Source organism: Malaclemys terrapin, chromosome 2, assembly GCF_027887155.1.
Source record: "Malaclemys terrapin pileata isolate rMalTer1 chromosome 2, rMalTer1.hap1, whole genome shotgun sequence".
NCBI lineage: Eukaryota > Metazoa > Chordata > Testudines > Emydidae > Malaclemys > Malaclemys terrapin.
Genome location: NC_071506.1, coordinates 213,282,121 through 213,294,452, shown reverse-complemented (window position 1 = coordinate 213,294,452; position 12,332 = coordinate 213,282,121). Strand labels below are relative to the sequence as shown.

The window sequence follows — 12,332 nt, the reverse complement described above, 5'->3', positions numbered from 1 at the left end:
TGCATTAAACTGAAGGGTAAACTCCTCAGGCACACTACTAGGCTGGTATGTGTTCTGTCTCTTTGGAGGCTGCAAACTTAACTTCTGTGAGGGTCTGGGCACTGCAGGGGAGATGGTTTTGTGGAGACTCAGGACTGGAGTGGCTGTTGGTGTCACCCTGAAAAGAGTAACCAGGCTGGTGGAAGCCAGGGTGAAGCCATTGGGCTGTGAGCAGGCTGCTGGTGCCAGGGATCTAAGGTAAAGCTGCACAGCGTAGAAGCACCAGAGTCACAGGGCAGATAATGACACAACCCATTACTGGTCTAGGTGAAACCCCAAAGCATCACACGGACAAAAAGAAAATAACTCTTCCACGGAGGTCTTACAAGATAAGAACCTAATATTGCAAATATTTGTACACACGCTTAGCTTCAAGGACGTCAGTGACACCTGTTTAATTCAAGTTAAGCAGGATGAGGGTCCAAACTATCAGTCTAAAATGGCTCCAGAACTCATGGTATATTGAAAACTGAAAGCCACCACTTTAATTGCTCATGGAGGTTTCTTGTCCTGCTTGTAGACTACAGGGATCTGTAGGTAAGCGTGCAATCCTGCTCTAGCAATAGCCAGTCTGTAGACAACCAGTAAGGTTGAGTGAGTTGTGCCTCTCTTTAATTTCAAGCTGTTTTACTCCAAAAACAAATTGATCTCTGAGATCCTCTTTCAGAAAATGATCAACACAACAAGTAGCAGTTTTTTTAAAGACTTGCCAAAAATTCAGAGATACATTCCCTTTCTGTTTGATTTCTTAGATTTAATTTATATCCTTCTATTTAAAAAATTTGTGATAGGTATATAATATTCTTTAGAATCTCTATTGTGTGCTTACACTCCTACTCACAAGGTTTTTGTGAAAAACCCAAATCTTTAAGCACTGTAAATGTGTTTTTTCTCACCAACATTAGAAAAACAGCCCTTGGTTCATCAGTATCTTCTATAGCATTTGCATACAAATACTGCTCAAGTCTGAGTATATGTTGCAAAATCTTCCTCTTTTTCATTAAATTAGAAAAACTGTCCATATTGCCATAGGTAGCCACTTTATCTTTACGCTCTCTAATACCATCCTCATTGCCAGTTTTCTGTCATGTTCACAACATACACACAGAGAAGTTAGCTTAAAAACATACATTACTCTTGCTGAAAGGTTACAACATAAGAGTACTTTATTTCTTAGCATTCGGAATGATAACACACAAGAAGCCCCCAAAAAAGAGAGAGACAAAGCAGACTGCTCTCTAAAGCCCAGCTCTCCCCCACCTTACTCTCGGCTGACTTCCTGCAGACTGATGGCTGCTAGACCCAGATCACAAGCAAGCCCCAGAAAACCTCTTGAGCATGAAAGTGATAGCTTACAATTTTTAATACAGTTTTCAATATGCAACTGAACTTAGTGCTAATCAGAGGGCGATTTGTTTCCAGCAATGTCAAACCCTTCTCAACAGATCACTAAATTCACTGGAAGGCTTTTTTTAAAAAAATTGTATGTACATTTCCAGTTCATAATAGCAATAAGACACTGAAAGCAGCACATTCCTGAATGATTATTGCACATTTCAAGTGGCTAAAACAATTTATAAATCACACGTTTTAAATGTTTTGTGAACTTTTGTCTGTATAACATTAGTTATGCTTTCTTTAGATAACCCCATAACCGTACAGACCATTTCATATGCGAAATGAACATAATAAAATACATGCTCTCATGAACTTAGACCCTAACGAGTACAATGAGCAAGTGGCAATTATGATCGGTATTGCTGACTGTATACTGTTGTTCATTTGTATTCTTTCAGTGGCAAAGAGAAAGAAGCTCGAAGGAGTTAAAAGGCCAAATTTATCCAGGGTCTACAGCAGCTTCTGCTGACATAGATGCTAGAGGAAGAAGTGGTTCCAATACTGGCGACCAATAATCAGATAGTGCAACCCAAGCATTGGGTGGTGCTGGCTTAGGAGGGTGTTAGGAGTAAATCAGCAGGAAGGTGATGTAGTAATTCCATGGATCTCTTCAGTAGTGTCAGTCAACAGGCCTCTCCTGGACCCCTGAGCTAGAGTAAAGCTGCTGTTTCATGACGGAAACCCTGGAGAAGGCAAGCAGCAATATCTCCCTGAAGCAGCATAGTAACCTTCACTAGCACAAGGAGATGCAAGCTGCCCTACTCTGCACCAGTGGCAGAGGTGAATCTAACCCAATGGCTTTTCATACTCACTGCCTGTCTTTTTCTCACATCCTTGGTTTTAGAAGAGGAAATAAGAGAACCCTAACGGATATTGCAGTCTCCTTTTGCATTTCTTACACAATGTATCCTTCTATTTCTTCTTTAATCAGGATGAATGCTGAAACCTTTTGCTTCATTTCAACAGTGAGAAATGCCCTTTGCTCTCAGCATCCCAATTAGTGATGAATACTTCAGCGTACTGTATTGTCTACTGTAAATAAACTGGAGTGGGGCAGAGGCTGGGGAGCACATTATTGTAGAGCTGGTGGGTCTAATTTGCAACACACTTTCCTGATTTACATTGCGTAATGCTGAAACACCCACACAGTACGTGTAGTGTGATTCCCTTTGGAACTAGCCAATTACTGCTGTAATTTGGGTGTATCTCATAGACTGCAGCTGTTGTGCAAGGATCGAGCCTAAACGCTCAGAATGCTTGGATTGAAGCCTCCCTTAAACAATGTATTGTTATTCATTCTGTAGCATTCATTGTCAGCCACGATCATGGATTCCTTGGATCATGGCAATTTTGCCAGGCATATGCTTTTCAGGTGAATTTAGCACCCACATTCCCACAGAAACAGCCTGCATGAAAAATTCATTTACGTCAAATCACTGCAACATCTATTTTATCAAAGAAGTGAGTGCTTCTGCGCTCATCTAGTAGAAGCCAGAGATGGGATGTTTAAGGCAGTCAGTTGCAAGAACAGGAAGAAATCTGAATACATGATCTGTTCAGATTTCTCAAGTAAAAAAAGAAGAATATCTATCTGCATCAGAACTGTGGGCAGCGGGTCACCGTTGTCTACCAAATATGTTAGCAACTTCACTAATGGCATACGGATATTTTCCAGAATGGAAATACACACTAGAAAAGAAGGGGTTAAAGAGTTGCTCTGCAGCCAGACAGCTCTACCCTGCCAAGCTTGCACAGGCTGGAGGAGGAGCTTAAAAGTGGAGCAGAGTCAGTAGCTGGCAGATAGTGCCAGTGAACTGACCTATATTCTCAACTCCTAGGAAGCAGCACTGCAGGAGATCTTGCTGCCTGAAGCCCAGCTGTGGTGACCTTACCAAGCCAACAAAGAAGGGACCTTTGATTCTCTGAAGACTTTAGAGACTTTACCTTTGTGTTCAATTATTTGTGAGCTTTACCTGTTGTGAAGAGATCAGACTGGTAGGAACTGATCCATGGTACCACCTGCATAGCACTCTAGGGTGCAGGATTTAGCTGCTTACAACTGAGCCCTGGATTGGAACCTGGTGGAGAGGGTGGCCCTGGGTTCCCCGACCAACCCCTAAGGAGGGGCCAACTACAAAAGCCTATTCCTGGTGCAGGGAATCTAGTTGAAGGAAGGCCCTAAAGTCAGAAGAGTCCAGACACTGAGACCCCGACCCAAGGGGAAGCCTGGGGATCCCTTATCTAACCCAGAAGGCTACCCTGTTGTTGGACTCTTTATATATACCCCAAAAGGGGTGGCCTCAAACACGGTGACCTGGCCAGAGAGCTGAATGATTGAATACACAGATCTCTGCAAGTCAGGAATGGCTGTAAAAAGGGGAGTGCCCAGAAAGAAAGAAAAAACTTGCCATGCCCCCACCTGACCACTAGGCAGCATTGGCAATGAGGTTTTCCCTTCACAAGTCCCCTTTGAATCATCACATAAATGTATGCTTACAGTTTTAGGAGTTATTGAAAGTGTTGTTAGAAATGCCAGAGTCTGAGAGATGGGGTGGGTAGAAGGAAAGATTGAAGTAGCCATTGCAAAGAAAAAATATCTGAATTTAAAATTGTGTTTGAGTCATTTAACTTTATTGTATGAACAAAGGAACTTAATGGGAAAGATTAGAGAGTAAATTATTTTCATTTAAGTTTATATTCTGATTCCCTCAAGTATTGGATGCCTTTGGTCAGGTGAGTTTCTACAAATGGCTGGATTGCAGATAAATTGTAATCTTCATATAGTTTTAATGATTTTATACTGTCTTGATAGCTATAGATAACAAGTCCAGAAATAAACAATTTCTCAATGTCCACAGAGACGCTGTCACACAAAGTTTTTGAAATCCTGACTGAGTGCCAGTCTGAAGAGAAGATGCTATGTTCTTTAGGGGGACAATAGTGAAGACTAGAGATCTTGCTGTATGCTATTCTGGAAGTTTGTCAGAAAGTTTGCAAGCTGGTAGAACTTCTCAGCAAAGTTAAGCAGACCCTTTCAAGGAGAAGGATGTTTGTATTACCAAAAAGCTCAAAACTAAAACAAATTAGAAAAAAAATTGGGGGGGGGAAAAGAAAATTCCAGTCTCTCTCAATTGGTATTGTCACATTACTTTTTCCTCAGACTTCTGGATCAGTGTTCTTGCTGTTAACTCCTTCTTTTCCTCTCCTCAGCTACCATACACGTTTATTTCATAAACCTTCCTGAATGGAGAGCAGCCCCCTTCTAGCTCCTTCCTCAGTGCAAGCTGGGTCCTTCTTCCACCTAATTCAGGAATGCTCACTTGTTCTCCAGTCATGCTCACCTGCTTAAAAGTGGAAAAGAAAAGAAAAAAATAAGTAGGTACAGATAATAATTCCCGTTTAGTTGATTTGTAATCCTGAAGATTACAGGATTTGTAATAGCAACAAGGAGTCTGGTGGCACCTTAAAGACTAACAGATTTATTTGGGCATAAGCTTTCATGGGTAAAAACCTCACTTCTTCGGATGCATAGAGTGAAAATTACAGATGCAGGCATTATATACTGACACGTGAAGAGCAGAGAGTTACTTTGCAAGTGGAGAACCAGTGTTGACAGGGCCAATTCAATCAGGGTGGATGTAGTCCACTCCCAATAATAGATGTGGAGGTGTCAATTCCAGGACAGGAAAAGCTGCTTCTGTAATGAGCCAGCCACTCCCAGTCCCTATTCAAGCTCAGATTAATGGTGTTAAATTTGCAAATGAATTTTAATTCTGCTGTTTCTCTTTGAAGTCTGTTTCTGAAGTTTTTTTGTTCAATGATAGTGACTTTTAAATCTGTAATAGAATGACCAGGGAGATTGAAGTGTTCACTTACTGGCTTATGTATGTTACCATGCCTGATGTCCGATTTGTGTCCATTTATTCTTTTGCGGAGGGACTGTCCGGTTTGGCCAATGTACATGGCAGAGGGGCATTGCTGGCACATGATGGCATATATAATATTAGTGGATGTGCAGGTGAATGAGCCCTTGATGGTGTGGCTGATGTAGTTGGGTCCTCTGATGGTGTCGCCAGAGTAGATATGGGGACAGAGTAGGCAACAAGGTTTGCTACAGGGATTGGTTCCTGGGTTGGTGTTTCTGTGGTGTGGTGTGTAGTTGCTGGTGAGTATTTGCTTCAGGTTGGGGGGTTGCCTGTAAGCGAGGACTGGCCTGCCTCCCAAGATCTGTGAGAGTGAAGGATCATTTTCCAGGATAGGTTGTAGATCGTGGATAATGCGCTGGAGAGGTTTTAGCTGGGGGCTGTATGTGATGGCCAGCGGTGTTCTGTTATTGTCCTTGTTGGGCCTGTCCTGTAGTAGGTGATTTCTGGGTACCCGTCTTGCTCTGTCAATCTGTTTCCTCACTTCCCCAGGTGGGTATTGTAGTTTTACGAATGCTTAATAAAGATCTTGTAGGTGTTTGTCTCTGTTTGAGGGGTTGGAGCAAATTCGGTTGTATCTTAGGGCTTGGCTGTAGACAATGGATCGTGTGATGTGTCTTGGATGGAAGCCGGAGGCATGTAGGTATGTATAGCGGTCAGTAGGTTTGCGGTATAGAGTGGTGTTATGTGACCATCACTTATTTGCACTGTAGTGTTCAGGAAGTGGATCTCTTGTGTGGACTGGTCCAGGCTGAGGTTGATGGTGGGGTGGAAATTGTTGAAGTCCAGGTGGAATTCTTCAAGGGCCTCCTTTGCATGGTTCCATATGATGAAGATGTCATCAGTGTAGCGCAAGTAGAGGAGGGGCACTAGGGGACAAGAGCTGAGGAAGCGTTGTTCTAAGTCAGCCATAAAAATGTTGGCATACTCTGGGGCCATGCGGGTACCCATAGCAGTGCCACTGACTTGAAGGTATAAGTTGTTCCCAAATCTGAAGTGGTTGTGGGTGAGGACAAAGACACAAAGCTCATCCACCAGGCATGCTGTGGCCTCATCAGGGATACTGTTCCTGACAGCTTGTAGTCCATCCTCATGTGGCATATTGGTATAAAGTACTTCTACATCCATGGTGGCCAGGATGGTGTTTTCAGGAAGAACACCAATGCATTGTAGTTTCCTCAGGAAGTCGGTGGTGTCTCGAAGATAGCTGGGAGTGCTGGTAGCATAGGGTCTGAGGAGAGAGTCCAAATAGCCAGATAATCCTGCTGTAAGAGTGCCAATACCTGAGATGATGGGGCGTCCAGGGTTTCCAGGTTTATGGATCTTGTTTATGGGCTCATTCACCTGCACATCCACTAATGTTATATATGCCATCATGTGCCAGCAATGCCCCTCTGCCATGTACATTGGCCAAACCGGACAGTCCCTCCGCAAAAGAATAAATGGACACAAATCGGACATCAGGCATGGTAACATACATAAGCCAGTAAGTGAACACTTCAATCTCCCTGGTCATTCTATTACAGATTTAAAAGTTACTATCATTGAACAAAAAAACTTCAGAAACAGACTTCAAAGAGAAACAGCAGAATTAAAATTCATTTGCAAATTTAACACCATTAATCTGGGCTTGAATAGGGACTGGGAGTGGCTGGCTCATTACAGAAGCAGTTTTTCCTGTCCTGGAATTGACACCTCCTCATCTATTTTTGGGAGTGGACTACATCCACCCTGATTGAATTGGCCCTGTCAACACTGGTTCTCCACTTGCAAAGTAACTCCCTGCTCTCCATGTGTCAGTATATAATGCCTGCACCTGTAATTTTCACTCTATGCATCCGAAGAAGTGAGGTTTTTACCCATGAAAGCTTATGCCCAAATAAATCTGTTAGTCTTTAAGGTGCCACCGGACTCCTTGTTGTTTTTGTAGATACAGACTAACACAGCTATCCCCGATACTTGACACCATGCGAGGATTTGTAATGTTCAGGATTACAAATCAACTAGACCAAATGTATAACAAAGTGAATAATCGAGTGGTCAACAACAGACAATACAGTCGATTCACCGTTAGTGGAGGTAAGTAAACAATCAACATAGCCATCACAACATTTGTATCATGAAGATGATGACCATGCCCCAAAATGTCATATGCTCACCCTGAAATCATTATCAGTGCCCAGCTATAGCAGTCAACCACTTGAAAAACTAAAACGTTGTCAGTTTTTGGCTGAAAATCAAAATATTTCAACATGGATATGCTACTACAGTGCAGTGGGCGTTGTAGTTCTGTTGCCTTTTGTCACTATCCTCCTCTATTGGTGTATCTACACTGCAGCTGGGAGTGTGCTCCCTGGTTTGGGTAGACAGACACATCCTAGCTCTGCTTAAGCTAGTGCACTAAAAATAGCAGTGTAGCCAGGGGTAGCAGGCACAGCAGCTTGGGCTAACCACCTGTGCACAACCCACCCAAACCCCAGGGTACATACTTGGGCAGCTGGCCCGAGCTGCCACCAGGCTACCCCTCGCTACACTGCTAATTTTATTGTGCTAGCTCAAGCAGAACTAGTGTGTGTTTATTTACCTGAGCTTGGAAGCACAGTCCCTACTGCAGTGTAGACATACCCTTAGTGGTGCTCCTCTCCAAGATGGGAGAGTGGTGTATCACAGGAGATCTAGTCCAACCAGGGAGCCCAGCCTACAGAGAAGAATGAGGTACCTGAATTACAATTTCTATGAGGCAATCACAGTGGCATTTCCAAATGAAAATATTTCTCTTTTTGGCTGAAATGTTTCCACTTTTTATCTTTCACACAAATTTGACCACTTCTGGAAAAGAAATTAAATATAAATATTCAACCAGCTCTATTCTGAAGTCTTGGCTATCCTATGAAAACTATTAGTTGTTGGCAATGGATGTCAGTAAAAGGTAGTTACTATTACTACAGTAATAGGGGTGTATGGGGTGGCCAGGGAGGGGTAGTACCTCTGATGGGGGGACTTGTCGTACCCTTTGGGGGTAGTCCATCCACTTTGGTCCTCACCTGTCACTCAGCTCTCACCTGTGGCTCCAAGTAGCTGCAGCATGCGCAGCGGCCACACCCCGGGCAACGGCTTTGACAGGCCGGCCAAACCAGGTGAGTGAACTGATGGGACTCAAACCCTCAGTGAATTTGGGATATGCCTACCCCGCATGCGACGTCAGCTCCGGCGGATTGGGCGAAAGAGATCACTAAGATCCAACGGCCAAGAAGGCGGTTCTGCAAAGCTTTGTGGAAAGCGAAGGACTTGACGAGGCACGAAAGACGTCAAGGCCATCTACTGCAACCAAAGAAGTTACCAGTCGTGACGATTTTTCGTTCCATTGGTGTCTTGCTTCTAAGGTCGAGAGAGTGGGATTGCTCCCGTGCAACGGCTCTACCACTCAAAAGCTTTCACGCACAGGTCCTGTGCAAATGATCAAACATCATCATCATCATGCTACCCAAGTCCTGCGGTGATGGGGGAGGGGCAAAGCGACAGGTGGAGATTACCACTGGGAGTCGTAGTCCTAATCCTGCACGCAGGCGGCCTGTGGATAGGTGGTCGTCCAGCTCTGTATTTCGGGCAGCAGAGTTGCCTGGCAGCATCCCAGGCATCTGAGCAGCCCTCTTCAGGACAGCACTGCTCACCCTAGTAAGGGACGGGCCTAGAAAAGGTGGCCTAAAAATTGCCTGCCCTACAACAACTGGCCAGCAAGCCATGGCTGGCAGTTCAACCCAATCTGCGGCCGAAACCAAAAGAAAAATTTGAGAAAACTTACCATTGGTGTATGGAATGTTCGTACCCTCATGGATCGAGAAGCTGTTGCAAGACCTGAGAGAAGGACAGCCCTCATTGCTCAAGAACTAGTCCATTATAACATCGATATAGCGGCATTAAGTGAAACAAGATTGCCTGGGGAAGGTTTCTTGAGTGAACCAGGAGGTGGTTACACCTTCTTTTGGAAGGGTAAGACTGAGACAGAGGATAGAATACATGGAGTTGGTCTGGCAGTAAAAACCTTATTGATGCATCAACTCCCAGACCTTCCAGTGGGTATCAATGAAAGATTGCTGAAGCTGCACTTCCCACTAAATGCCAAACGTCATGTCACCATCATCAGTGCATATGCACCCACTTTAACATGCTCTGACAACTCAAAGGAACAATTCTATGAAGATCTCGACAGACTGATCAAGGCCACACTTGTAACAGATAAACTACTCCTACTTGGAGATTTCAATGCCCGAGTCGGGGCTGACAGCAAGAACTGGAAAGGAGTAATCGGGCCACATGGTGTAGGCAAAATGAACAGTAATGGACTACTTCTTTTGAGTCTTTGTTCTGAAAATGACCTGACCATTACCAACACTCTGTTCCAACAAGCGGACAAATACAAAACAACATGGATGCACCCTAGGTCCAAACAGTGGCATCTGATAGATTATGCCATTGTTAGAAGGCGAGACATCCGATACATACTGATTACCAGAGTAATGCGAGGCGCAGAGTGCTGGACAGATCACAGATTAGTCAGGACGTCTCTTTAACTCTACATCGTTCCTTCTCGGCCCTGTCTTCTAGTCACTATAACGAATACAATAAAAGAGTGAACCAGTATTTATAATCTTAAATACAATAAAGAATAATTCCAAGACAAATTGGAGGATGCCATTTCAACAGTCTCATCTTATAGATTGATACAAAGATGAAATGCATTTCCTGTAGAGCAGATTTTCAGTCCACAAGTTTCATAAACTAAAGTCTGAATTCTGTGCATTTTTGAATGCCCTTTTGCACGCACTAGTGTCAAAACTGCCCAGACAAACTGGACCTCTGCACACACAAGTGAGTAAATAACTTTCATGTGCAAAGGCACAACTAGTGCAAGCAATTGCAGTAACTATAAACACAAAAGAAGCGCTGATTATGAAAACCACTCTCAAATTAAGGTCAATTCTATATTTTAACCTTCCTATAGTATTAAGCTAACCAAATTATTTTTAACAAGTATTTTCAGAAATTGTCAACGATATGATTAATTGTGTTCCATGTGTGAAACTAGAAGAGGGACAGTAGCTGTATTACAAATAAAAGACACAGAATTATGAGGAATAACATAGATTGTTTAGATACATCACACAAAGACTGACAGACAATGAAATATTTTATACTGGTCAGGTTTGACATGAAGGTTTTGATAGGTGAGCTAGAGATGTGAGCAAGCTCTTTTTTAAAGGAATAAAACATACCTTACAGTGACTTTGATGGTCTGTTTCTCATATCATCCCACGATGAGCTGCATTTCCTTATTCTCAATTTACTTCTCAGCAGGAGGTCCCATCTGCACCATCTGCAAAATGGCAGCCCCTGCAGAGAGAGAGCACCACAGCTCCAGTCCCTGAGTACAGATACTTAAACAATGGCAGGTATTTCTAATAACTGGCATAAATTCATGTTTATGATCCATATTACATAGTCTTATTTAGCAAAGATTGATCTAGCTATCTAAGGGATTATACCTAATTTTTGCAGTTTTCTGTTAAATAAAGAGACTTTTCATGGAGAGTTAAATAAAGGTTATGAAAACATTGCCATTAATATTAATATTTTGTGGCTTTTGAGCCACAAGGAAGCGAGGTGATACTTGGCACTCATGGCAGCTCCCCAGAGCATTTTGCCTCAGGCAGGCATAATGCCTCCCGGAGTACTGGAGGAGGGTTGCACACAGCTGTGGCAACTGCTACAGCACACATTTTAAACAGGTTGCAGCTCACAGCTCAGATCACAGACTGGTGCTTCCTTCTGTACTTCGGGGTTTCTAGTGCTGACTCCAGAATTAGACTTTCCCAGACTTTGCTCAAGGACTGGGACTGTGGCTTTAAGGGAGAGGGAAGGGAAATCCTCCTTTGCCCCACCGCCCACCCTAGTGCAGCCACACAGGGCTAGACACATCCTAGACCCTTATGTTTTGTAATAACACAGCTGTTCCCCAAACGTGTTCAACAACTGTTCTTAAATGCAGTCAATTTCATAATGTAAATGGTTCCTAAAATAGCTGGAACATTACCCTCTTGACTTTTATTTCTTCCCGCCTGGCTGCCAGACTCTTCTCTCTTCCCTTTTTGATGGATTAAGTAGAACCACTGCAATTTGTTGACTTGAAAACTAAGGATTCTCTCTAAAATTGCTGTGCGCTCATTCATTCCTGACACTGACACTAGCTGAATTTATTGTGGAAGCAATGAGACAAATGCTTAACTAATAATGCACTTGAATGTGTAAATAGTATTGAGCCCAGTAGACTGAATCCATTTTACTTCTAAGAGTGTTTCCAGGGTTTATAGACTTACCGTTTCTGCTCAGTATCTGCAGCTGGCTTTCTTCCCTTCTCCCCTTTGGGTGTGGTAACCCAGTTCCAGACTGCAAACATTTTCCTTATTCTGGGGTGTCCCTCCAGACATGCCATTTTGCTGTATTATGCAGAAAAGTTGGCAGTTGTAACCCTTCTGCCAGGTGTTGTCAGGAGCAAAAAGGGGTGGGTTCAAATATCAAGGGATTCCTCTTAAAATTAACAAACACCACTGGCTTGAGTCCCAACCCAGAAACTTGAAAAAAATGAAATACCTTCCCTGGGGCAATACTTACCCTCTACACAGACTGTGAGAAAACAAAGAAAACTGTATTAAGGGGGAAAAGAACCACAGCATTAATCTGGGAAAACACAACACCAATACATCAACTGTATGTTGATTTACATACAGAGAGTATGTAAAACACTCACCCGCACAATATCTTGGGCAGTAGTCCTTTGCCTCAGTTTCCCCACTACTAATGGGAACATCCAGTGGACAATTGTTCCTGCTATACCTCACTCCCCTCCCTTCCCCTTTGGTGCACCCCACTTAGTTTGTCAGTGGTTAGTGAAGTTTCAGAGCCCAGGAGTGCACT

General features: G+C 43.2%; 1 long non-coding RNA gene across 1 annotated transcript; it reads right to left on the bottom strand.

Annotated features, from left to right (window-relative positions):
• Positions 1-9,162: 9,162 nt before the first annotated feature.
• On the bottom strand, positions 9,163-12,040 carry LOC128831051 (uncharacterized). The gene is made up of 3 exons (XR_008443730.1): positions 11,735-12,040; positions 10,634-10,751; positions 9,163-9,215 (listed from the first exon to the last, which is right to left on the bottom strand). It is a non-coding gene; the product is annotated as an uncharacterized LOC128831051 (long non-coding RNA).
• Positions 12,041-12,332: the final 292 nt, after the last annotated feature.